The sequence below is a fragment of the Heterocephalus glaber genome, unplaced genomic scaffold (assembly GCF_053883595.1).
Source record: "Heterocephalus glaber isolate CG9 unplaced genomic scaffold, H.glaber_assembly_v1.0 deba00001457, whole genome shotgun sequence".
Lineage (NCBI taxonomy): Eukaryota > Metazoa > Chordata > Mammalia > Rodentia > Bathyergidae > Heterocephalus > Heterocephalus glaber.
This window is the reverse complement of record NW_028258305.1, coordinates 9,253,336-9,279,718: the sequence shown is the minus strand read 5'-3', so window position 1 is coordinate 9,279,718 and position 26,383 is coordinate 9,253,336. Positions and strand designations below refer to the sequence as shown.

At 39.1% G+C, this 26,383-nt stretch overlaps 1 long non-coding RNA gene across 1 annotated transcript in view; it reads right to left on the bottom strand.

Annotated features, from left to right (window-relative positions):
* Positions 1-6,138: 6,138 nt before the first annotated feature.
* The window catches only part of LOC147826953 (uncharacterized), a 58,040-nt gene continuing 37,795 nt past the window's right edge, over positions 6,139-26,383 (bottom strand). The window contains exons 2-3 of the long non-coding RNA XR_015453087.1: positions 18,199-18,355; positions 6,139-12,447 (exon numbers count right to left, since the gene is read on the bottom strand). This is a non-coding gene — a long non-coding RNA (uncharacterized LOC147826953). The remainder of the gene's footprint in view (positions 12,448-18,198; positions 18,356-26,383) is intronic.

Here is a 26,383-nt window from a genome sequence, read left to right as displayed (position 1 = left end):
ACAGGGAGGTAGACCTTGTGGAGCTGGGAAAGGGATCTGGAGAAGGTGGGAGGTGGAAGCAGGGTAAAGAGGAGTAAAAAGGATCAAGATGTGATATATGTATACAGTACCAATTCCTAAAATGAATGTAATTACTTTGTATCATAAACATACACTAATTTTTTTTTAAGTTGATGGAATAGGGAGGCTAACAGATGACGCCATAGAATAGGAAGTGGGAGAGACTAATATGAATAATTAATTACAAACCAAGGAGGTGCATGAATTAAATGATTACTTTATTGCCTTCAATGAACCAAATCCATCTATTGCAGTGGTGGCAAACTATGGCATCTGCGTTATTTGTCTTTCTTTTAAGACAAAAGATGTTCATGTATGAGTTGTCTTTTCTAAACTAAAGCCCTAGTATTCAGGTTTAATTGCAGTGTTGGCACTTTGTGATAAATAAGTGGGTTTTGAGTTGCAGTTTAGACTCTCATCTCTAAAAGATTCACCATCACTGATCTATAGATATAGACTAGTTTTAGAAATATGGTTTTTAATTTTTTCATTCATTCTCCTTTTAATCTTCAATAAATATTTCTAATGTTTTTTCAAAAGGTAGAGGAGTAGCCTGATCTGCTAAGCAACTACAATGGGGATTTAGCTCAGTGGTTCCACCACCTGCTTCGCAAGCACAAGGTCCCGAGTTCGATCCCCGGTACCAAAAAAAAAAAAAAAGAAAGAAAGAAAGCAGAGCCAAAAGACTGTAAAATCTGAAGAGCTCCCTGGCTAAGAGTTGTCAGTCCCAGAGCCAGGAGATAAGAACTGAAAATCTCCCCAGCAGAGCGCCCAAGCCCAGCCTCCAGCGTACCAAGCTTGTTGGCATAGTGCAGTGCAAGGACAAAAACCACTCCTGGTTATGTGTTGTCCCTGTTCTAGGCCCCCTTGGGACCCTGAGCATATCTCTTATTTTACTGAGCCTCTATATAAATTTACCGAATACTTTCTCTAGTGTGAGAAACTGAGAGTGTAAATAAGGATTAAAAGGATTAATAACTAATAATTGATACTTTGAAATAGGAAAAGGTCCAAAGGGATAGGAGTGGTGGGAGGAGATGGGGAAAGGAAAGAAAGGAAAGGAAAAATTATGAGAAAAGGAAAAAAAAGTGGAAATGAAGTATGCAAATAGGGAAGGGTGGAGGGGGTGAAGGGCGCACAGGTAATGGGAAAAATAAGAACCAAGATACATCATGTACAGGTACAAGCACCCAATGATAAATGTAAATGTATTGTATACCTAAAATGTACCAATAAAAGAATTTAAGCAAAAAAAAAAAATTTACCAAACTGTGAATCTTTAAATCCAGACATACAATTTAATCTATTTTGTTAAAACACAAGTTAGTTTAATGTGGTTTTGTTTTAACAGCTTTACTGGGCTATAATTGATGTAAAGTTAACTATGTATTTGAGTAAATGCAGGATATGTTTGACGTAGAAATGCACCCGTGAAACCATTACCACTACGAAGAGAGTAAACACAGACACCAGCACCAAAGGTTCCCCATGCCCCATTCTCCTGCCTCTCCCCTCTTACACCCTACTACAGATGGGTTTTTTCTTCCTTTCCTAAATTCATATTTTTCTCTTTCTTGCCATATTATACTACCTAGAGCACCCAGCAAAATGTTAAATAGAAGAACAGGCAGCTTGGTAATGTTCTTGAACTTAGAGGAAAAGCAAAATCTCTTATAATTTAATATTTTTCTAGCTGTGAGTTTTTCTTGGATGCTCACCGCTGTATGTTTACTTTTCTTCTTGTTTTGTAAGGTGTTGTATTAGTTTTCTATTATTGTAATAAAATACCTGAGATAATCAATCTAAAAGGAAAAAAGATGTATTTTAGCTCATGGTTCAAAGATTTCAACCCAGATTTACTTAGCTGTGTCACCTTGGGCCTGAGGCTGCATAGTATATCATGGTGGGAGTGGCTATTGCAGAAGGCCTGTTCACCTTGACCAAGAAGCAGAGAGGAGAGAAGAAAGGGCACAGCCTCAAGGGCACAAAGACCTAGCTTCCTTCTTCTAGCTGCCAGCTCCTAAAGACTGTATCCCTTCACAATAGCACCACAGGCTGGCCATGAAGGCTTTAACACATGGGCCTTTGGGGACATTCCAAACCACACCAAGCACTTAAAACAGGAATGAAGTTGAATTGTGTCAAGATGATTTGAGTTTGCTTGGTTTAGTTTTGTGTCTACTGAGATGATCACTTTATTTTAAATTGCAAAATTTAAATTAATGATGGCCAAATTGTTTGGTTGCCACATATTAGATTAATATTGCATTCCTGAGATAAACACCACTTGGTCATAAACTATTATCCTTTTCATATATTACTGGATTTAATTTGCTAAAATTTTTGTTAAGGATATTTGCATATGATATGAGGAATATTGATTTGGAGTTCTGTTTTCTTGTAATGTCTTTGTCAAGTCTTGCTCTATGTGTAACACTGTCTCATACATTCAGTTGAAAAACATTTTCTTCTCTTCAATTTCCAAGAAAAGTCTGCATACAATTGAAATTATTTTTCTTGTGTAAATGGTAAAATTTCTCCCATGAAATCTTCTAGGGCTGGAATTTTCTTTATGGGAAGATTTTTAAATATAAGCTCAATTTCTTTTATATAGGGCTATTAAGTTACCTATCTCTTTTGAATGAGCTTTAAAAGTTTGTATCTTTTAAGAAATTTGTTCATTTAATCTAAATTGTAGAATTTATTGGTTAAAGTCTTCCTTTACTATCTTTCAAATATCTACAAAATCCATAATGATAATGATTCTCTCATTCCTGATACTGGTAACTTGGATCTTCTCTTTTTCTCTTGATCAGTCTGGATAGGTTTTTATCAATTTTATTGATCTTCTCAAAGAAGTAGTTTTTTATTTTATTAATTTTTCTCTATTGTTTTTCTCAACTTTTAAAGTAATTCCCATTGTGAGGTTTAATTTTTTCTAGTTACTTATTTTTTTTGTCCTCTTTAATTTCTGAAGGTAGAATTATCGTTGATTTGCAAATTTTTCCACTTCTAAAGTAGTTAGTACTATAAATTTTCCTTAAATACTACTTTAGCTGCTTCCCACAAGTTCTGATAGATTATATTTTTATTTGTGCTTAATTGAAAACACTTTCTAATTTATCTTTTGATTATCTCTTTGACCCATGGATATTTTTAAATGTGCTATTTAACTTTCAAATGTTTGAAGTCTTTAAAATACTTTTTTATTAAGTTCTAATTTATTTGCTTCATGGTCAGAGAATACACTTTAATTTGGATCTTATTAAATTTATTGAGGTGTATTTTCTAGTCTAAAATATGATCTATTGTAATAAAAAGATAATTCATGGAAACTTGGAAAAAATCCAACTGTTGTTGGATAATGTGATCTATAAATGTCAATTAGAACAAGTTGGTTTATGCCATTGTCCAAGACTCTTATATCCTTACTGATTTTCTGTCCACTTGTTCTATCAAGTGGTGGAAGAAAGGTATTGACATTTCTGACTATAATTGTGTATTTATCTACTTGCAGCTCTCTCAGCCTTTGCTTCTTATATCTTTAGAATTGTAATATCCTATTGAGGATCAATGCTTTTATCACTGTGAAATATTCTTTATTTTTGATGATATTCATTGTTCAGAAATCTGCTTTTTCTGATATTAAAATAGCCACTCTTTGTTTCTTTGATTATTGTTAGCATGATATACTTTTTCCTATCCTTTCACCTTTGACTTCTTTCTATCTCTAATCTCAAGTGGATTATTTTGGTCTAGATTTTTTAGGAAATCTAACAATTTTTGCCTTTTGATTAGAATTTTTGAAACATTATATTTACTATAATTAGTAATACGGTCAGCTTTTTATCTGTTGTTTTTCTGTTTGCCCCATCTAGCCTGTTTCTTTTTACTTCTTTCCTACTTTCTTTAGGATTAATTAAATTTTTTATTGTTCCATTTTTTTTGCTTGCTGCCCTAGTATATATAACTATTTGTCTTGTTATATTGGTAGTTTCTTTGGGATTTATCCTATTCATCTTTGACTTATCATAGTCTACTTCCAAATGATAGTACGCCACTTTACAAACACTGTGGGATGGTTAATTTTATGTGTAACTTTACTGGCCTATAGGATACTCACACTGCTAGGAAAACTTTGTTTCTGGGTATGTCTTTGAGAGTATTTCTGGAAAAGATTATCATTTGAATCAATAGACTGAGTAAAAAGGATGTACCCTCACCGACATGAGTAGACCTGTTCCTTCAGGTCTTAGACAGAAAAAAAATAAGACAGAGGAAGAGAAAATTCTCTCTTCTTGAGCTGGGACACCCATTCTCTCTTGTCTGCAGATACTGGAGGTACTGGTTCTCAAGCCTTCAGACTCCAACAAGACTTACATCAGCAGCCCACACCCTCATATCAGCTCCTCTGGTTCTCAAGTCTTGGAACCAGGACTCAGTTACACCATCAGAGAACCTTCCTGGTTCTCTGGTTTATAGATGGCATATCATGGAACTCTTTGGCCTCCATTATTATGTGAGCCAATTCTCACAATAAATGTATTCTTATATGTCTTTATTTCTCTATTTCTCTGGAAAATTCTGACTAATATGGATCATAATTACCTTAAAACTGTATATATCCATTTCCCACTAGGTTTCTCAATTCTAATGGAAAATTTTATTCATTATTTGCAAACATGTTTTTAAATTCTGCTCTCTATCTTACCCTTTAAGTATTCCAGTTACACATATATTAAATCACTTAGTTATTTCATGGTTCATTGCTGCTTTCATAATTTTTTCTGTATGTTTTCCTGTTTTTGTTTTATTTTGGATGGTTTCTATTGCTATGATGCTTTCTTCTACAATTTTTAATTTGCTTTTAATTTCATTCATTGTATTTTCCATTTCAGACATTATAGTATTTATATCTTTCATGCCTCTGCTTAACGTGCTCAATTTTTCAGCTATTTTTTGAACTTATATGTTTAAAATAGTTATGATTGTTTTAGTGTCTTTTTCTATAAATTCTACCTTCTGTGACATTTCTTAGCTGGTTTTTATTGATAGATTCATTTTTCATGATCCATATTTTCCTGCTTCTTTGTCCATTGTGTAATTTTTTCTAGTAGGTTAGTAGACATTAGGAGTTTTACCTCATTGGGTCCTGGATATTTGTATAATCCTAAAAATACTTTTGTGATACAAACAGATTGTTTGGAAAAAAATTTGACCTTTTCAGGATGTTTTTCTTAAGCTTTGTTAGATTGGATCAACCTTTAATCTAAGGCTAATTTTCTCCGTGACTACGGTATAATTCTTCTAAGTATTTTACTCAATATCTTATGAATTATAAGATGTGTCTACTCTAGAAGAAGGTGTCGGTAACTATTCCTGGCCCTGTTTGATCTTCAAAGATATTTTTCTTCTAATTTGTTTAGATGATTCTCTAGCTTTGAGTAGTTTCTTCACAGGCATGTCCTGCTTAGCACCACTCCACTGAAGAGTTGAGAGGAGCCTCAACAGATCTCTGAAGGCCTTTCTCTCTGTGAGTCTCTCCACCTGCTATTTGACACAATGAAAGCTAACCAGACGTCCTTGTATGTCTTCTACCCTCAAGGTAACTGTTGGAACCCACTAGGTTTCTCCTCCCTATACCATGGCCGGGGATGATCATAGGATTCACCTCACTTATTTCTCATATTTAAGGATCACTGTCCCTCGTTACTTTTACGTCTGATTACTTGAAAACCATTATTTCATATTTTTTTCATTTTTGCTGTTGTTCAGGCTTGGAAGGTAGGCCTTGTCCTTGTTACTCAATCCCAGTTGAAGGAAAAGTCCAAACAATATTTTTTTTTAATTAATTTTATTGGTACATCTTATTGGTACACTTTAGGTATACAATTCATTTACATTTATCATTGGGTGCTTGTACCTGTACATGATATATCTTGGTTATTATTTTTTTTTCCCATTACCTGTGTGCCCTTCATCCCCTCCACCCTTGCCTATTTGCATAGATTTCATTTCCATTTTTTTTTCTTTTCTCATAGTTTTTCGTTTCCCTCTTTTCCTTTCCCCTTCCCCTCCTTTCACTCCTTCATCTTTGGACCCTTTTTCCTATTTCAAATTACCAAATATTCATTTTAATCATTTTAACTCTTGTTTACACTATCAGTCTCTCACACTAATAAAACTATTCAGTATTTACACATGTGTGTCCTATTTATTTCACTTAAGAGTATGGTCTTGATATGCATCCATTTAGCTATAAATGACTCTAGTTTTTCATTTTTTATGGCTGAGTAGTACCCTATTTTATAAAAAAAAACACATTTTCTTTATCCAGTTTCCAGTTGATGGGCACTTTGCTGCTTCCAAGCTTTAGCTATTACAAACTGTGCCGCTATGAACATGGGTGCACATATACCACTGTGGTATGATTCTTTTAATTCTTTTGGGAAGATACCCAGCAGGGAAATAGCTGGGTCAAATTGGACCTCTAGTCCTAGTTCTTTGAGGTATCTCCATACTGACTTCCACAGTGGTTGCACCAGTTTGCACTCCCACCAGCAATGGAGAAGGGTTCCTTTCTCCCCACAACCCCGCCAGCATTTGTTATTTGTCAAACAATATCTTTATCATAGAACTTCCTACATCTGCTCATGGAACTGACTTTCACAAGATCAGACCTTCTTTGAGAATAAAGAACACAATTTACTCACCATTAAATATATAAAATGTGTTGTTCACTTGGTATTAATTAAACTGAGTTATTATGGTAGAATGTGTCTCAACAATTTACTGAGTGTAAGGGAGGCATCTCCCTTTTGCCTAACATAGGGTATAGGAGCCCAGATTTCTGGAGTTTTATCCTACTTCTACCACTAAAGGGCCAGTATAATTTTGGACAAAGTATACAATCTCAATAGGCCTCAATCATCAAATAGAGAAAAACTACACTTGCTAATTTTACATTGTTGAAATGAACTTTGTAAGGGATAAAAATCTTCCCAAACAAAATGATTATCAAATAAAGAACCTAAGAAACAAATATACCTTGAAAGACGTTTTTGAAGTTAATATGATTTGATATGCATCAGCACTACATTCCAGAATTGACAAATGCTAGAACCCCTAAGGATCCTTTCACATTTCACAGACAGGAAATTGGAGGCCCAGAGTGGTTAAGTGATCTGCTCAGGCCCACACAGACAGTCGGTGACAGACCTGGATTTGGAGCTCTTCCTATCACAAAACCATGCCTTCAATTCCAACCATTACATTCTTTTTCATTTATTTCTTTTCACTTAGTCTTTGGCATCCCTGGTGATTTTGCAATCTCCATGCGGTACCATATGTTGCCATGGATGAAGTATATTGCAATGTCATACTTTTTTTTTCAAAAAATGAGAAATCCAAAGATCAGTTGCACAACTGTCATGGCAGTCAGTAAGAGAATGATTTACAGATGCAGGAAATATTCAGCAGCAAAGGATTTCTCAGATGGTTTATAGTATATCTTATGCCACATGCTGGTATTTAAAGCTGGAACACTGTTAGAGAAAGAAAACTCAAGAGCAACATGTGACTCCACATTTCACTGCTTTAACAGTGACCATCAGAATTAAAATTAACACCACTATGTCTGCAGCAGACCCCAACTAATCAAGACCAAAGGCAGAAACTCAAGGGAGAAGAGTCCAGAAGAGGCAGATGTGGGGTGAAATCCATTGAGCTCCCCCCCCTGTTGGACAGGCCCAGATAGCACAGACCAGAAAAAAAAATTAGAAAACAAAGTCCCCCAAGAAAATGTAGTGCATGTCCAAGGGACATCACTGCAGCTAAGGTTCAGTGGGAAGATGAGACTGGCAGAAAGCCTGGAAGTATCAGACACAGTCTGCTCAAGTTGTGCCAAAGATGTACCATAGTTAGAGATTCTCCCACCATAGTTTCCTGGAGGATCTCAGCAATGCCCTTAGAATAAACTCTCTGGTTTTGCATTGATGGTAGAATGCAGTTTCTCCCTGACACCTGAAAAGGTTTTACAAACAAACCCCTTTTTAGAGAAGTCCCAAAAATTATCTACATAGCCAGCCACTCGCATGAGACTTTGAGAATGCCCTTCCCTTAGTGCACACCCTCATAACTGGATGTGGCAGTCCTGCTCTGACATTTTGAGACACAGTTCATAGGAGCTCTTTGGTATTTACTTAATTTACTAGGGATCCAATGATGATGTAAAACTAACCTCTGTAGTTCAAGTATATAGATGAATATATTTGTGTATATGTATACCAGTCAGGATAGGTTAGATAATGCCACAGTACTTTAAAACATCCAAAAACGTCGGTGGTTCAAAACTACAATGGTTTTCTTCTTGTTTATACCAGATGTCTGTGGCAGATCAATCAGAGGCTCTCACTCCAAGACCCCAGCGAATAGAGCAGCCACTATCTGGAACTTTGCCAGTGGATAAAAGAAGAGGAAAAAGAGAATATTAGTTTCCACCTAGAAGTGACATATGTTGGCTTCAGTTAACATTTGCACTTACTGCACAAGGTCAGTAGGCTGTGGCTGCCAGTGTCCAGGAAGTAGAATTGTTCCCACAAGGAGGGCTGCTGGCAATGAGCAAATGATGACTCAGTCTTCCCAGCATGACAAGAAAAGGTTTCAGAGAAATCCATCTAGGAAGGTGGAATAATATTTGGAGACAACATATATCTTATGCATTTATTCACTTACCTAACTAACTGGCTCTTCTTTGCCATGTGTTGTAGCACTGCCCCTGCACCTGTGTGATGACCCTCCATGCTATGCAGACACCAAACCATGTCTTCTCCTCATCAGGAGGGAAGTGCATGGAGGGATTTGGAGCAGTACCTCATTTAGGACAGGAGAAGGGGCCTGGCCACAAAATCCTGGAGATATAAGCAGTAACTGTGAACCTTGCTGAACAAGATGAAGGAAAAATCTAGAAGGGAGTAGCAGCATCTGGATGGACATCACTATGGGACAGTGAGGAGCAGAGAGGATGTCAGAGAAGACAGGAAGGTGGCATCACAGCCTGTCCCCAGACACCAGCCACTAGTGCCCTCAAGTAGGAGTCTGTGGATATGGAGCCCTGGTACTTGGAAGATGCTCAATGAGTTCCCTGGCAAGGCCACAGGCCACTCCATGGCCCAGCTGCCCTCCTGGGACAGTTACCATCTTCTCTCCCTTTTTCATCTTGAATGGCAATTAGGAGAAGGTTAACTGAGTGTCTTTCTCCCAGGAATCCTTTTCCACTTTTCAAAATCACGGCGTTAGCAAAAGAAAATCCCAGCTTAGGCTAACAGGTAGGAGCATGGTGCAGCCCTGGGAGCTGCTGCTGGAGGTGGGGAGATTGGGCGAATCTTCCCAGCGGGAGGTTAATACGCATCATTCGATGTTGCAGCTGAGGCCCACTTGAGTGACAGGCGGCCAGGAGCTGAAAGAGCCGCCGGATCCCAGAACTGCTGCCATGCAGGCTTGAAAGAGATTTATTTCAGGATAATTAGCTGGGAGTATTAAAGGTGGCCAGGAAGATTCGCAATTACTGTTTAGCAAACAGAAAGGAGACATACACATGCAAAAAAAAGAAAATAAAAGAAAAAAGAAACCAAAAATAAAATTAAAAGGCCCAAATTTTTCTTCACTTGAAAGTTGCTGAACAATCGGAAAGAGAAAAAAAACTAAAGGTAACTTTATTGCATTCAGAGCCACATGCAAAAGTGTCAGAGGAGGAAAGGAAGAAAAGGAGGAAAAGAACAGACTGGTGATAAGGCTGATAGCAAAAATCCTCTCTCCAAAGTGGAGTGTTTAGGGTGCACAATCTTTTGCTGAATTGTTCTTACATCAACAGAGAACTTCTCCACCACAAAAGGACTTGTGCCAACACACAGTATTCTTTGGCTCAAAAAGAATCAGATAGAATCCTAAGGTGCAAGTATCTAGAACTAGCAGTTCCACATTTCACAGACATTTGGAAAGAAGGAATGAAGGTAAAAGGAAGGAAAGAAAGAGGCTCTGCTACTTCATCCTCTGTATGCCCTGGTGACATCAGTACCTTCATCTGGGCCCAAAGAGCTGACAGTTCTGTAACCTTTCAGACTCAGGAGCTGGGGTATTTTATCTTTTTCCCAGTTTTCCACCCTTGCTGGAGACAAGGGTCCCCAAAAAGGTAGACAGTGGTTTTTACCTCATTGCATCATGAGAAGACTGAGTATAGGATTTTCTAGATCCTCTTATCAGTGAGGCTTTTTCCTAATTTGGGACAGTGTCTTCCTCACCCTATCTGATCAGTGACCTTAGCCAAAAAGGTAAGCAAAGCTACAACTCATCACATGGCCTCAAGGAGAAGCCGGGGTCCCTGGCCCCTCTCAGAAGTGTCTCACTAGAAATGTGTTCACTCATCAATGCCCCAACTAAAGCCATCTCTGGTATTCCCCACAACACGATGGCTCCTTGGAGAATGAAGTTTTCAGTTCATATGAGCTCAGGTCTGGGCTCAGAGTCTTTTGGAAGCCTTTAGAAATCAAAATCAGGCCCTTGGCTGGGGTATCTGAAGAAAAGGGATCCAGAAGAAAGGAGGAGAGGAGCCCAAGGGGGTGAGGGGAGGACAGCCAGGTGCCTCCCAGATTTCTACCTTCTCCAACCGGGTCAAGAGAAAATACTACACTCCTACTTCATGAGGGTGACAAGTTTACAAAGAAACACCAAGGCTCTGGCCTTTCCTGTTTACATCTTGCTGAAAAGATCTGCAAAACTTTTAAACACACAAAACGAGAGTTTACATAATTGATGAAAATATACATATATAGTAAAAATATAAAATATGCAAGAGACAATCTTCTCAGAGGGATGGAGGCTGGCACTTTGGTTCTGTCAAGGCTTTATTCTTTAAAAAATTAAATAGAACTGAAGGGAAATAAGGAGACATAAATGGCTTGAGAACAGCTCTAGCTCTGCCACACATTCCTAGATTCCAAGAAAATGTCAGAGAAGCTGTGAGATTCAGCAAGGGAAAGTTCTTTTCTTGTCCATTCAAAGCCTTGATCCATTGTGACTCCCCAAATTGCATCATCAGGCCTAATGTCTCACCCCATGATGTCCTGGGGCTACAGCGAGGAGTCCCTTGTTCTTCAGGTCACTTTCTTCAGAGGATCACAGCCTCCACAGAGAACCACATCTTGTGTTTGCTCAGATTCCCCACCGAGCCCATGCTGCAGCACACAGACACCGTGCAGGATTCTGGGAGGAGATGAATTTCCGTTTTTCAGGCAATGGAAAATAATTACCCAATTTTCAAGGATGTTCACTAGTGTATAGTTTATAATAGGGGAAAAATGGAAACAATCTAAATATTTATCAACAGGAAATTATTCATATGAATTATGGCACAGTAGTAATATGAAATATTTTACAGCATATTTGAAAGAAGAGGCAGTTACAGGAGGATATCCTAGATATAGTAAATGAAAAATTTAAATCCCTTTTTAAAAACACTAACACTCAAAAAAAGTAACACTTTGAACAAACAAAATATGTCCGTGCATATTGGTTAGAATTCTCCAAGGAATGAAATCAATATATATGTAATCATGAAAGAGGATTCATTCTACTAATTTATAGGAGCAGGTGGGAGAATCTACAATGGCTGTCTGCATGCTGGCCAGCAGGAGGATCCAGTAGCCGCTCAGTCCAAGAAGCTATAAACTTTAGAATAAGAGGGATCAAAGATGCAGTGCCAATCTTTAACACTCAAAACAGTAACACTTTGAATACTCAAAGTGCACACATTACATAAACACTTTTACATAAATGGAATTGTAGCTAGAAGGCCATATATAAGATCAGTCATTATTTTGACTTGGGTCTCCACATCCTGCAAACCCTGTGTTCTGCCAAGGTACCAAGGACATATAAAACAAAACTTCCCATGTGGTCCCTTGCCCACTACAATTTACAAATGACACAGACATTATGTCAGGATTGGGCACAGCAGTCTTTGTAGAAAGCCAGGTGACTAAAATGCCCCCTTGTGTACAAGGGACAGTTTGCTTCTCCAGGCCTTATCTCTGCTTAAGAGAAAGGCACAGGTAAGGACAAAGTCCCACCCTGAGACAGCTCCCAGCACAGAGGAGGCTCTCGGGTCAGTGTGCCCCAGCTCCCTGCACAGAGAAGGCTCCCGGGTCGGCATGCCACAGCTCCCAGCACAAAGGAGGCTTCCAGGTCAGCATGCCACAGCTCCCAGAGCAGAAGAGGCTTCCAGGTAGGCATGCCACCGCTCTCAGTGCAGAAGAGCCTTCTCGGTAGGTGTGCCACAGCGCCCAGTGCATAGGAGGTGAGCTGTGTGGGTGGCAGCAGCAACCCCTGCCCCTGTCGAAATGAGAAGACACATAAACAAGCTTCACAACCAGACTCCAAGATCACCTAGAGCAAGCCCAAAGGGAAATGAGATGGAATGCTCTGATACTCAACCACCTGGACTCCCTGAACTAGCAATGAAAGAGAATCTGGAATAAAAGGAAACTAGAAATAATTTCTCACATAACAGCAGAGATTGTGCCCAAGTGCAAGACATGATTAATAAATCTAGAGAGGACACAGATTTTTAAAAAATAAAGGATTTAGGGGCCAGGGATTTAGCTCAGTGGTTCCGACGCCTGCCTCACAAGCGTAAGGTCCTGAGTTTAATCCCTGGTACAAAAAAAAAAAAAAAAATAGAGGATCTGAGGAACATGATGGAATCCCAACATAGGAAACAAATGGAATTCATAAAACAAATATAAACAGATTTCCAGGAGATTAAAAGCTCCATTGAAAGTCTATGCAGCACAATGAGCCAATGTTAAGGCAAAATTTCAGATATAGAAGATAAGATTGCAATTAATGACTGTGAAAAGAAAAATTGCTTTAAAATTGTAAAGGACAATGAGAAATCAATCCAGCAGCTGCTAGACAATCCAAAGAAGAATAACAGAAGACTGATCAGAGTAAACGAAGGAGCATGAAAGAGTGCAGATGACATAAAGAACTGTTCACAGAAGTGATGGCAGAAAACTCCCCAAGCAGGGGAAAAGAACTTGACATACAGATAAGTGAGGCATATAGGACTGCAAATAACCTTGATAAAAATAAACTACACATAGGCATATAATTGTTAAGATTCCAGAAACCCAACAGAAAAACAAAGTTCTACAGGCAGTTAGAGAAAGGAAACAAATCACATGCAAAGCAAAGCCTATCAGAACCACAGCAGACTTCTCAATACAAACCCTCAAGGCAAGAAGAGCTTGGAGTGATGTATTTCAAGCCCTAAAGGAAAACAGCCTCCAACCCAGATTGATGTAGCCTGCAAAACTATCTTTCAAAATTGATGGTGAAATAAGATACTTTCATGACAAAGAGCACCTTAGGAACTTCATGAATACCAATCCAGCACTCCAAAAAATTTTAGACATTGTCCTAGGAAAAGACAATGTGGATCACAACCCCAGGAAGCCCAGCAGAATGAATCCAGGGGGCACGACAAGAAATTAAATGCAAAGGGGGAGAACCCAACAAAAAGAAAAAGTCATGACAGTGAAAAATCAATACGTATCAGTTATAACCATCAATGTTGATGGTCTCAACTCACCAATCAAAAGAAATAGACTAGCAGAATGGGTCAAGAAGCAAGACCAACATATGCTGTACACAAGAAACACACTGAATTCAAAAAGAAACTCATAGACTGAAAGTTAAAGGGTGGAAAACAATAATCCATGTGACAGGAACCCGAAAAAAAGCAGGAGTAGATATCCTCTTTGCAGATCAAATGGATTTCAAACCAACACTGATTAAAAGAGACAGAGAAGGACACTACATCCTTGTAAAGGGAACAATTCAAGAGGAAGAGATGACAGTCATAAATATCTATGCACCAAACACTAGTGCACGCAACTGTATAAAACAAATATTAACGGATATGAAAAATCAAATAAGCACTAATACAATAGTAGTGGGCCACCTCAATACCCCATTGTCACAAATAGATAGATCAACTAGACAAAAAACAAGCAACAAAATACTAGAACTCAATCAAACTATTGAACAAATGATCTTAACAGATGTTTACAGAGTATTTCACCCCACAAAATCAGAATACACATTCTTTTCAGCTGCACGTGGGTCATTCTCCAAAATAAACCACATACTCACTCATAGAACATATTTAGGTAAGTGCAAAGGAATTGAAGTTATTCCCTGTATATTATCAAATCATAATGCAATGAAATTGGAGATCAGTAGCAAAAGAAACCACAAAAACTGCATAAACACATGGAAACTGAACAACACACTTCTGAATAACCAATGGGTCACAGAGAAAATTAAAGAAGAAATCAGAGAGTTCCTTCAATTAAATGCCAATGCTACTACAACATATTGCAATCTATGGGACACAATGAAAGCAGTCTTACGAGGGAAATTCATAGCAGTGAATACTCATATTAGGAAAACAGAGTGAGCCCAATTAAATAACCTGATTCTGAACCTCAAGCTTTTAGAAAAAGAAGAGCAGGACAAAGCCAAAGACCATAGAAAGGAGGAAATTATAAAGATCAGGGCAGAAATCAATGCAATGGAGACTAAGAGAATGATACAAAAAAATCAATGAAGCCAAGAGTCGGTTCTTTGAAAGAATAAACAAAATTGACAAACCCCTAGCCAACCTTTTCAGAAAAAGGAAAGAAAAGGCTCAAATCCATGCAGTTAGGAATGAAAAGGGTGAAATTATAATGGACCCAGCAGAAATTGAGAAAATCATCAATACCTATTTCAAGAACCTATGCACCAATAAGATGGAAAACACAGAAGAAATGAACAGATTTCTAGACATGTATGAACTACCAAAGTTGAACGAAGAAGTCCTAAAAATTCTAAACAACCCAATATCAATCAGTGAAATTGAAAACATAATTAAAAACTTACCAATGAAGAAAAGCCCCGGTCCTGATGGAATCGCCACTGTATTCTACAAGACATTTAGAGAGGAACTACAGCCACTACTGTTTAAACTCTTCAACAAAATTGAAAGGGAAGCAACACTTCCGAATTCATTCCTGGAACGAAGCATCACCTTAATCCCCAAAGCAGAAAAAGACCCAACTGAAAAAGAGAACTATAGGCCATTCTCACTAATGAACATAGAGGCAAAAATCCTTACTAAGATACTGGCAAATAGTATGCTGAAGATCATCAAGAAGATCATACAAAAAAAATTAAAATTAAAATTAAAAATAAAAAAAAAGAAGATCATACACCCTGTCCAAGTGGGATTCATCCCAGGGATTCAGGGATGGTTCAACATACACAAATCAATGTAATACACTATATCAATAGAGACAAGGACAAAAAACCATATGATTATCTCCATAGATGCAGAAAAAGCATTTGACAAAATCCAACACCCATTTATGATAAAAACCCTCCAAAAAATTGGAATAGACAGTCGCTATCTCAATCTGATAAAAGCCATCTATGAAAAACCAACAGTCAGTATCATACTAAATGGTCAAAAACTGAAATCCTTCACACTAAAATCAGGAACAAGACAAGGATGTCCACTATCACCACTGTTGTTCAATATAGTTTTGGAAACATTACCCATGGCAATTAGACAAGAGAAAGAAATAAAAGGAATAAAGACAGGAAATGAAGAAGTCAAATTGTCATTATTTGCAGATGACATGATACTCTATATAGAAGACCCCAAGAACTCCACCAAAAGTCTTCTAGACTTAATAACCAAATTCAGTAGAGTAGCTTGATACAAGGTCAACACACAAAAATCAAGAGCTTTCCTCTACATGAACAACAGACTCACTGAGAGAGAAATAGGGCAAACAATTCCTTTCACAATAGCATCCAAAAATCTGAAATACTTAGGAATCAACCTAACGAAAGAAATCAAAGACCTCTTCTCTGAAAACTATAGCACTTTGAAAAAAGACATTGAAAAGGATATCAGAAAATGGAAAGACATCCCTTGCTCCTGGGTAGAAAGGATAAACATAGTGAAAATGGCCATACTTCCAAAACTGCTATATAGATTCAAAGCAATCCCAATTGAAATCCCAGCAGTATACTTCATGGATCTTGAGAAAACAATCCAAAAATTCATTTGGAACAAGAAGAGACCCAGAATAGCAAAAGCAATTCTAGGTAACAGAGACATGGCAGGGGGTATCACAATCCCCAACCTGCAACTCTACTACAAAGCTACTGTGATAAAAAACAGCATGGTACTGGCAAAGAAACAGAAGTGAGGACCATGGAATAGATTAGAAGATGCAGAAACAACTCCAGACACACTCAGCCACCTCACCTTCGACAAAGGAGCCAAACCCCCTCACTGGAGGAAAGATAGCCTCTTTAATAAATAGTGCTGGAGAAATTGGGTTTCAACTTGCCTAAGACTAAAACTAGACCTATATCTCTCACCATGCACTAAACTAAAATCAAAATGGATTAAAATCTAAATATTAAAATAGAAATGCTGAACTGGCTGGAACAGAGGTTAGATATGATGTTATTTTTCTTTTTTTTTTGGTACCAGGGATCGAACTCGGGTCATTGTGCTTGCGAGGCATGTGGCGGAACCACTGAGCTAAATCCCCACCCCTAAGAGGTTAGGTAGAACTCTTGAGGACACTGATGTAGAAAAAAACTTTATGAATAAAACCTCAATTGCCTGTGAACTAGCACAAACAATCAAGAAGTGGGATCTCTTCTTACTAAAAAGCTTCTGCATGACAAGGGAAACCCCCGGCAGTGGGAAGAGACAACCTAAAATGTGGGAAAATTTTTTCACCAATGATCCCTCAGACAAAGGTCTACTATCTCGAATATATTAAGAACTTAAAAAAATCAGACCTCCCAAATTTAAAGACCCAGTCCAATAATGGGCATCTGAAATGAACAGACATTTCTTACACAAAGAAGTAGAAATAGCAAATAAACATATGAAAAAATGTTCAACATCACTGGTCGTTCAACATCACTGGTCATTCAAGAGATGCAAATGAAAACAACACTGAGATTCCACCTCACTCCAGAAAGAATGGCTGCTATCATGAAATCAACCAATAACAAATGCTGGCAGGGCTGTGGGGATAGAGGAACCCTGCTCAACTGCTGGTGGGAATGTAGACTGGTACAACCACTGTGGAAATCAGTATGGAGATACTTCAAAGAACTAGGATTGGCAGTCCCATTTGACCCAGCTCTTCCCCTGCTGGATATCTTTCCCAAAGAATTAAAAGAATCATACCACAGTGATATATGTGCATGCATTTTCATAGCAGCACAATTTGTAAGCACACAGCCCAAATGCCCATGAACTGGAGACTGGACAAAGAAAATGTGGTTTTTTTATAAAACGGAGTACTACTCAGCCATCAAAAATGAGAAATTAGAGACATTTATTGCTAAATGGATGCACATTGAGGCCATACCCTTAAGTGAAATAAATAGGACACACATGTGTAAATACCAAGTAGTTTCTCTAGTGTGAGAAACTGACAGTGTAAATAAGGACTAAAAGTCATAATAGATAATGTGAAATAGGAAGAAAAGGGGCAAAGGGGAAGGGGAAGTGGGAGAGGTAGGGTAATGGAAAGAAGGGAATGGAATTAATATGAGAAAATGGAAAAATGGAAACAAATTCTTTGTAAATAGGGAGGGATGGAGGGGTTGAAGGGAGGGCAGGGGAAAGGGGAAAAAATAAGAACCAAGAAAGTATGTAAAGGTGCATATTTCCAATGATGAATGAATGTCATTACAGTGTACACTTAAAATGTTCCAGTAAAAGGATATACAAAAAAAAAAATGTCCCACCCTGAAAAGCCTGGACCTGATATTGGGGGCATCTTTCTATCTCCCCATCTCAAGTCTCTGCCTTTTTCTCATCCTAATCTGCCCTCATTCTCAAGTAATAGTGAACCCCATTAAGTTGCTGGAACCTTCAAAATGAGAGTTAGAAGACCAAAAATCTCTCCTGTAGGAGATAGAGCTGGACTAGAAGAAGGAAAAAGAATGGCACGGGGTGGGTGGGGGTGAGACTCAGTTTAAGGAATGGGCTCATACAATCATGGAGTTGGCAAGTCCAAAACCTGCAGCATAGGCCAGTGGACAGGAGACCCAGTGAGCAGCTGCAGCTGGAGTCCAAAGGTGCCCTGCAGGCAGTACTTCTTCCAGGATGGTCAGCCTTTGTCCTCAAAAGACCTTCAGTTGACAGGAAGCCCTGTAACATTATGAAGGGTTATCTGCTTTATTTGAAGTCAGAACATTCATATGTTAATCTCATCTAAAAACATTTTCAAAAATCCATCCAGAATAACGTTTCACCAAATATCTGTGTACTAGTCAAGTTTGACACATAAAATTATAGGTAGACAAGTAAAGATAGATGACAGACTCATAGATGAGTAGATAGAAAGACAGACAGACAGATGATAGACACAAAGCTATAGAAATTGGAGAGATTGAGGGGTTCTGGAAAGTATATTCCCACAGGGGTTATGTGCTTTGGAGAGAAGTGGTGATATATTTCTTTTTTCTTTTTTCTTTTTTTTTTTTTTTGGTACCAGGGATCAAACCCGGGACCTTGCACTTGCAAGGCAGGCAGCGGAACCACTGAGCTAAACCCCCTGCCCCAATATTTCTTAATTCCTTAAATTTTTTACTATGAGAATATAGTAACATTTTTTCTGGGTGTGTTTACTTCTTTAAAAAGAAAGAAAGATGGGCCGGGGATTTAGCTCAGTGGTTTCGCTGCCTGCTGCGCAAGAGCAAGGACCCAAGTTCGATCCCCGGTACCAAAAAATAAAAATAAAATAGAAAAAGAAAAAGAAAGAAAGAATAATGGCTCTCAAGGAGGGAAAGGGAAGGAATGTTATTTATTTCTTCAAACTGCTGGCAAAGGAGCTCTACTGCCCTCCATAACTTCTTGCAGAAGGAGTCAGTGTGATTGTCACCTCTCAGATGTCAGGCAGTTGCCAGGCACCAGAAGCATCCTAGGAGGTCGGTATTAATACTCCACTTTGTAGATGAGAAAACTTGGGCTTGACTATGCTAGGAGCGGCTCCCCTGTCATATGTGTTCCAGAACCTTTTTAAGTCCTCGCCTCTCTCGCCTCACTTGGGACAAACAAGGGACTCCCTTTGCATAGGGCACCTGAGTCTTTTAGAAATCAACCCAACATGCATGTTGCTGCTTTTTCAAAGTGATTTCAATTTCCCTCCAGCAGCCTAGATAAACTTTCCGCTGCCCGTGGACCCTGGCCACAGCTGGCAGCCGGCTCCAGCCCGAGCATGCCAAACGCAAATAAAGTTCGAAGAATGCACGCAGCCGGAAAGCATCCGAGCTTTCTATCCGGCTTCCAGACTTATTACTTCTTATTATTTCTTGAGAGCTTCCACTGCTCTTTTAAAAACAAGAAGCCTTTTTTGTGAGCTGCTCAATGGTCTATTTTAACCCGTGGCTGTGTTTGTTTACGTTCAATGCTAGGCCTCGCCTTTTGCAATAAACTGCCACTGGCATGGTACGGAAAGCCGGTACAGACTGCCACCGTGCAGTTTACAGCCTTCTCATTTCAAGAAAGGATGGAAATGGAGCATTTGCAATTGTCCAAATTCTGAGAGGGCCCTAGAGAAGAAAGCACCAAGAGAAAAAATCTAAGCATTTCTGAGGCAGGAGTGAGTAGTGTGCAGGGGCTGATATGGAAAAGAGTGAATTCTCCTATGCTAAGAAAAAAAGTAAATGGGTACATTTAGCCAACAAATATTTGTTAAACACTAACTGTGTACCAAGCACCGTTATGGACACTTAAATATATCAACAAACAAAACAAAGAAGTTGTCCTCAGGGAACTAACATTCCAATGAGGGAAGAAAACAAAAAATAATTAATAATGTTATTTATATGATATTAATAACATATTAATACAGTATTGGAGATGCTTCAGGTGCTGCATTAAAAATGCAAAACCTTTCCTAAAAAGAAAGGGCTTAGTGTGACATTAGCCAATCCTTTCAAGAATTGGGACATCTGAACTCTGGACACTGTTGGTCTGATTTTATCAGCTCCTCAATCCTCCTGCTCACCAAGACTGGCTTCAGACTAACAAGAGAGGAGGCCAGGCTGCCCCAGGCAGTTCAGGCCTCCCCTGGCTCTCCCTTTTTTCCAGGCCTGAAAGCTGCAAGTCTCCAAGCTGACATCTGAGACCTCCACTCTCCAGCCTCAGCACCTTCAGGTCAGGGAGAAAGCAGTTTGATACAAAAACACGTTTACAACTGAATGGACTCTGCTTTGCATCTGGCAAGTATTTGCTGTTTAAATGACAATTCCCCTTCTACTCCCTCAGGGGCAAAGCTTAACCCAAAGCCTACCTCTGGTGGGGGAATTTCAGACTCTGAAACCAGAATAAACAAGATATTTTTAGGCCAAGAGGGCTTCAGGGCACTTTCCTGGGATCACATAAATCTCTGTCCTCACCTCCCAGGGCTGCCCCTCACTCTCCCTTTGCATCATTCACTTGCCAAATTCCAGAAGCAACTTTTGTTTTCTAGGTACTAGCTATTATTAAAATGAGAATGGAATGGCCAGGGATTTAGCTCAGTGGTTCTGCCCGCCTGTCTCAAAAGTGCAAGGATCCGAGTTCGATCCCTGGTACCAAAAAAAAAAAGAGAATGGAGAAGGGGAGTGGAGGAAGCAGACAGCCAGACAGTTATCTCCGAGGAAAACCTACACATTTGAACAAAACATTTGTTAAGAATGCCTTTGAGTCTCCTTGGAGACAAGGGATCTACCACAGATTGGATCCCGTGGCCTCTGTGGAGGGATCCACACTGAAGTGGTTTTTGACAAGACCCTGTGATTGATTTGTCAATGAATGGACCTGGAATTGCACATTGCTTTGGGTCTAGAGAAAGCATATGATTACAGCATGAGTGGTGGAAAATGCTATAATTAAAGATACAAAACAGGGTTCATTACACACCCATTTCAGTGCTTGGAACTTTCGGCAACCATCTTTCAGAGGCACAATTTGCAGGTGATGAGCCTCAGGAGATTTCCTCCATCCAGGTCTCACACACACACACACACACACACACACACACAGACACACACACACGCACGATGTAAAAAATAAAGGAGAAGTTGGGGAAAGAGAGAAGGGCTTCCAAATCTTTCTAATGAAAAAACAAAATGAGCCTGAGCTTGTGCAAAGAAAAAGTGAAAGAAGAATGGACACATCACTCAAAATTGGGACCCCTTGGCTGGACCCCATGGGTTAGGACAAAGTGCTGGTTTGCTTTCAGGAGGTGACACATGGAAATTATGTCATAGCTCTGGAAGATCACATCTCAACAGTAGATCATTGTAATACCGAGTTTGTCCTCTTGTATTGGGTTCACAGCAGTTCCTCCTGAGCCATTAAAAAAAGAAATAAAATAACTGTAATCATAACAAAGACAAAAACACCACCATAAATGTATAACAACCCTTCCCTGACAATAGCTCCAAGGAAAGTGCCTGGGTGCGACTGACATCTCAAAGGTAAAGCAGGTACAGGAAATGGTCCTAATAGAGCAGGTGGCAAAAGGAAGGTAATGAAGCATAGACAAGTTGCCCAGGGAAAAGAAGCAGATCCACAGTCAAATCAACACAAAACTAGCATTCCCAATTTCCTATTTAGGATTCATTCTCCTCTGACTACTCCTCCTCAGAAATGTCAAGCACATTATGCAAGAATATCGGGAGTCCATGCTGAAGCAGCTAAGACTTAATTTTCAGTTAATAAAATTATTAGCACAATACCACTACTCAGACAAATGCACATTTCAGGGGCCTGAAGCCCGGGCACTCCCAACCAGCACACTCTCTTTTGCATTAGTACATGTTTGTAATACATAATAAATACATTCATCATGGGGAGTTGATACATATATATCAGATCTTAATCCTTTTTATGTCCCCTTCCCCTCTGCTTCTTCCTCCTCCCTCCATATCTACATCCTCTTCTCTGTTTCCTATTGTCTTTTGTTTTGCTCTTTAGATTGTTTATACTTTTTATTTCTCATACAAAAGAAACTATGCAATATTTAACCTTTTGTGTCTGTTTTATTTCAAGTAGCACTATGATCTCAGGTGTGCCCATTTTCCTACAAATGACTCAAACTCATCCTTCTTTAAGACAAAATAGTACTGCATTGCACCACACCTCTTCAAACATTGTTTTTTGTGAGTCTGTGAGGTGTTGCTCTTCTTGCATACTCCTCTCTCAGAGCACAGGGTTTATTATAAGCATGGAGGAGCACCCATGTAGGCAGAGGCCTGCTGCTGGGTAGAGGAAGAAGAAGCAGACTACATGACCAGAATTTTTGCCCTTTCTCAATCCTAAAAATATGAAAATGTAAGGGATATGAGATTGAAAGAGAGTTCCCAGAGAAAGAGAATTAGTTGCAAATGCACACACAGACAGTAAGACTGCAAATTCCAACCATGCCAGGCTGGAAATGCCTCATTCTAAACACCAAGGCTCCTTGGCCTTCCTCAGGAATGCACTATAAAGACTACCTGGATTTGAGCCATGTGTGTGCAAATTACATACATGTAGGTACATACCTCATACAAAAACTCAGGTCATGAGTCAGTGCCTCTGGTTTGGGCCAGTTCTAGAGAAAAGCACCTTTTAAAATTCTAGAGAAAAACTTGTGAAGATCTTTCTCAATCATTTCTAACAGAGCTTGACCACTTCATCACTAGAATGCTCTTCCTTGAGAACATCCAGCCCTGAAGCCATGGCAAAAATCAGTTCCCTCCCCTTAAAGTCATTTTTGAAAGCATATTTGTACTTTTGGGAAATTTCAATTTTTCTCTTCAGTACTGGTAGTAATCAAAGACTTCTTAGTAAGAAGAGAACAGCACGCAGGCTTGTGTAAAACTAAATAAAAATTGTGGAGAAGTATCTTTACTACAATATAGACTTGTAGTAAATGTCTACCTGAAATTGATACCAATAGTGTAAGTTATCTGGACAGTACCCCTGTAAGAAATCTTTTGTTATTTCTGCCCAAAATGACTAGTTCAAGCTATAACTAGAAGTGTAATAGTAGTTGCAGAGTACTGGGTATTCTATGCCAGCACACATTAGCATTTTTACGTATACCTGGGTAATGCTAAAGATCCTAAAACTGAAGACTAAATTAATACATTGCTAAAGCCATTGAAATGTCCAGTGCTCCCCCACTTTCCATTAGCCTCATGTCCTTGTCATAGAGATAGAAAGATCTTGACTTTTGATCCTAGTGTATCCACAAATGTGCTATGCACCTGAGTCAAAAGCCTGTCTGAACTTCAGCTATTTTTCCTGTGAAGTGAAGGTCTTCAAAGGAACTGAGATGTTTAAGGTTCTATGTAATAATGTTGTGAAGATGAATTGAGAGAAAGCTTATAAACTCTTAGCTCAAACCTGGCATACGATAAGTGCTCAATAAATGTTCACTTTCATTATTAGTGATACAAATAGTCTGGGTTCACCAGCTTAAAACTGAATTTTCAGTCCTATTCCATTATCTATAAAGATATCATGTTGAGCCCCAAGATCATGTCATAAGTTCACACTAATTATAGAAAACAGTGTCTATACTCATTAAGCAAGTCAATAAAAGTTAAGAATCATGGGGAAGGCTTAAAGAAAACCACCAAAAGACCCCTTGGTGTCAAAAATTCAGTCTGTTCCTTTGTGGCTGGACAGAGAGAACCCAAATCAGACCAATCTCATGTCTCTATGATTTGACTGCTGAATATTAGTGTGTCAGAGATCTACCTTAATACTCCCTCATGTGGTTTGTCACTCACTCTAATCTTCCTGCAGTTCCTTTTCCCATCTAATTCTTAATGGCCTCCATGAAGTAATCCACCCTTCTTTTTTCCTTTGGTTGCTATTGTGGAGGCCACATCTGAAAATGAGAACTTATAAGACAGAAGCTACCTGCATCCCACATACAGAAGAATTGCCTAGAAAAGCTGCCAACCTACACTGGACTTGACAAAAGTGGGAGATAAAACTTTCACAGTGTTATTCCACAGCTATGTCGGGGTTTGCTTCTGTAGCATAGTTTATCGTATTCTAATTAACAGGGATTCTTAGCTGTCAACATATGGAGGGAATGGACATTTATTCAGTCCCCATAGTGTTTTCCAGGCTCCAGGTTGCAACTCATTATCCAGCCATGAAATCAACTTAGTGGGTGGCATTCACTAGGTTCCATGAAAATACAGAAGAGAAAATATCAGGGGGCATTTGTAGAACATAGGTAAAAATTGTTTTGTGAAAACTTTGTTTCTGTTTTATAAACATGTGTGTGTGTGTGTGTGTGTGTGTGTGTGTGTTGAGTTGTAATATAAACTGCAATGCCCACTGTGGTTCATGATCCAAAGAGTTGAGAGTCTCACAGCAATCTTACAAGGTAGGTCATATCCCCATGATCTCCATTCCACAAGGAAGGGCATCATTTGGAAGGTCTAAGTCACATGGCTACTAAGAGGTGGCATTGGCATCTGGGTCAGTGTGACTTCAAGCTTCTATGTTGGTCTTTGTCACAGCTGGCAGCCATGGACCCACAGTCTCCCCGTGGGGTAACTGCTTGTCCATCCTTCCCTATCCCTTCACACATGTTCAGGATACGTGTGAGCGTTTTAGTGGCTTCTATTTGTGGGATTTTTAAACCAGTAGTATTTTTTAAATCACCCAAATTTTTCCACCAATCTGTAAAACAGGTCAGTTTCCATTTGATTTCTCCCAAGGGTGCCTTGAGCACTAATGAAGGAAAACCTAGAGAGAAGAGGTAGCTGATGTCAGCCCAACAGTGGCAAAGGGGCATCTGATATGTATAAATTATGAGCACAAGATGGAGAGAAAAAAAAGCAGAAGAGAAACAGAATCTATTCTTATAGACAGATGAAGTAAAACAGAAAAACTTGAACTTTAACAAGACCTATCCATCCCACTCATTCTCATTGATTCCTTAAGTACATTTGTGGACAATTCTAAATGAAAATACGGATACTGTAGAGTATAGTGAAAATTAGTATTAAATATTCCAGGGAACTTTGCCCCTTTAGATATCAACCTATGTGCTTTTCAGTATGGCTTCTAAGGATTTGATTATTTGGAGCCATCTGAAATGATTCCTCACTGTTCAAGTGGAAGCTGGAAGCAACATTCTTGGTCTGATTCTTGGGATGATGGTCAGGGTCCCGTGGCTACCCTATCAGTGAAGTACAAGATTCCTTCCTACGAGGATGTAGATAACTGAAGTTCTAGAGAAGATCAATTGCTGCTTTTATTTGGCATGGACCAGAGAGCAAGGCACAGCCAAGTTCATCTCTGACCCCTACTAAAGGGCCAGAAGCCAAAATGAGCTCTGGAGGGACATTCAGGTTCTGGCTGGCGCCCTCCTGGGGAGAAAGTGATGCTTAGTAAGTGGTGGGCTGTAGAGACAAAGCCTTTTGGCCATCAGAGGAGCTTCCTGTCTGTAGGGTCAGATAAGTCTCAAATAACAAGAATCCTAAGAGCATTTCTTACTCTCCTTAACAAGGGTCTATACTCTTCTGCAATAGACTCACCAGGAAACTCCAGAAAGTTTTCACTTCCCTCCATATCTCCTGAAGAACCACTATCTTAAGAGTTTAGAGAGATTGTTTGAAAGCCGCATGCCCTGTCCAGGGAAACTCCTCAAATCTAGCGAACAGACCCACAAGGATGTGTCAGAACTCCCAGCCCCTTTCCAGCTGACAGGGTGTGCCTCGAGGCAGGATCTTCAACGTTAAATATTTCCAGCTCAAATATTCCATCAGGAATATGTGGGCCCTACTGGGGCTCTTACATCCTGGCATGGCCTTGTTCACACCCTCTCCGCCCTCCCCCCAGAAACCAGTCTGATGTTCTTCTTGCCTTTATCCCCATCTTCTCAAGAAGGAAAAATGTTACTTATTAACCTAATGAGTGTATTTAAAAATTTCAGCTGACTGCCATAATAAATTCATGTCATGCTTTTTTATGATAGATAATATTTCAGAGACACCATCCTGAATGGAATAAAAAAATCTTTTAGAAAAACAATTTCTGTTCTGAAGCTCAACTGCCCAGCTCTCAGCTGTTTCTTCTGTAGAGAAAACACATTCTGAATTCATGCCCGGGGTGACAAAGGCAGCCAGGGACTGGTGCATAGATGGACTTTGTGTAACTTATACCTATGGTGGG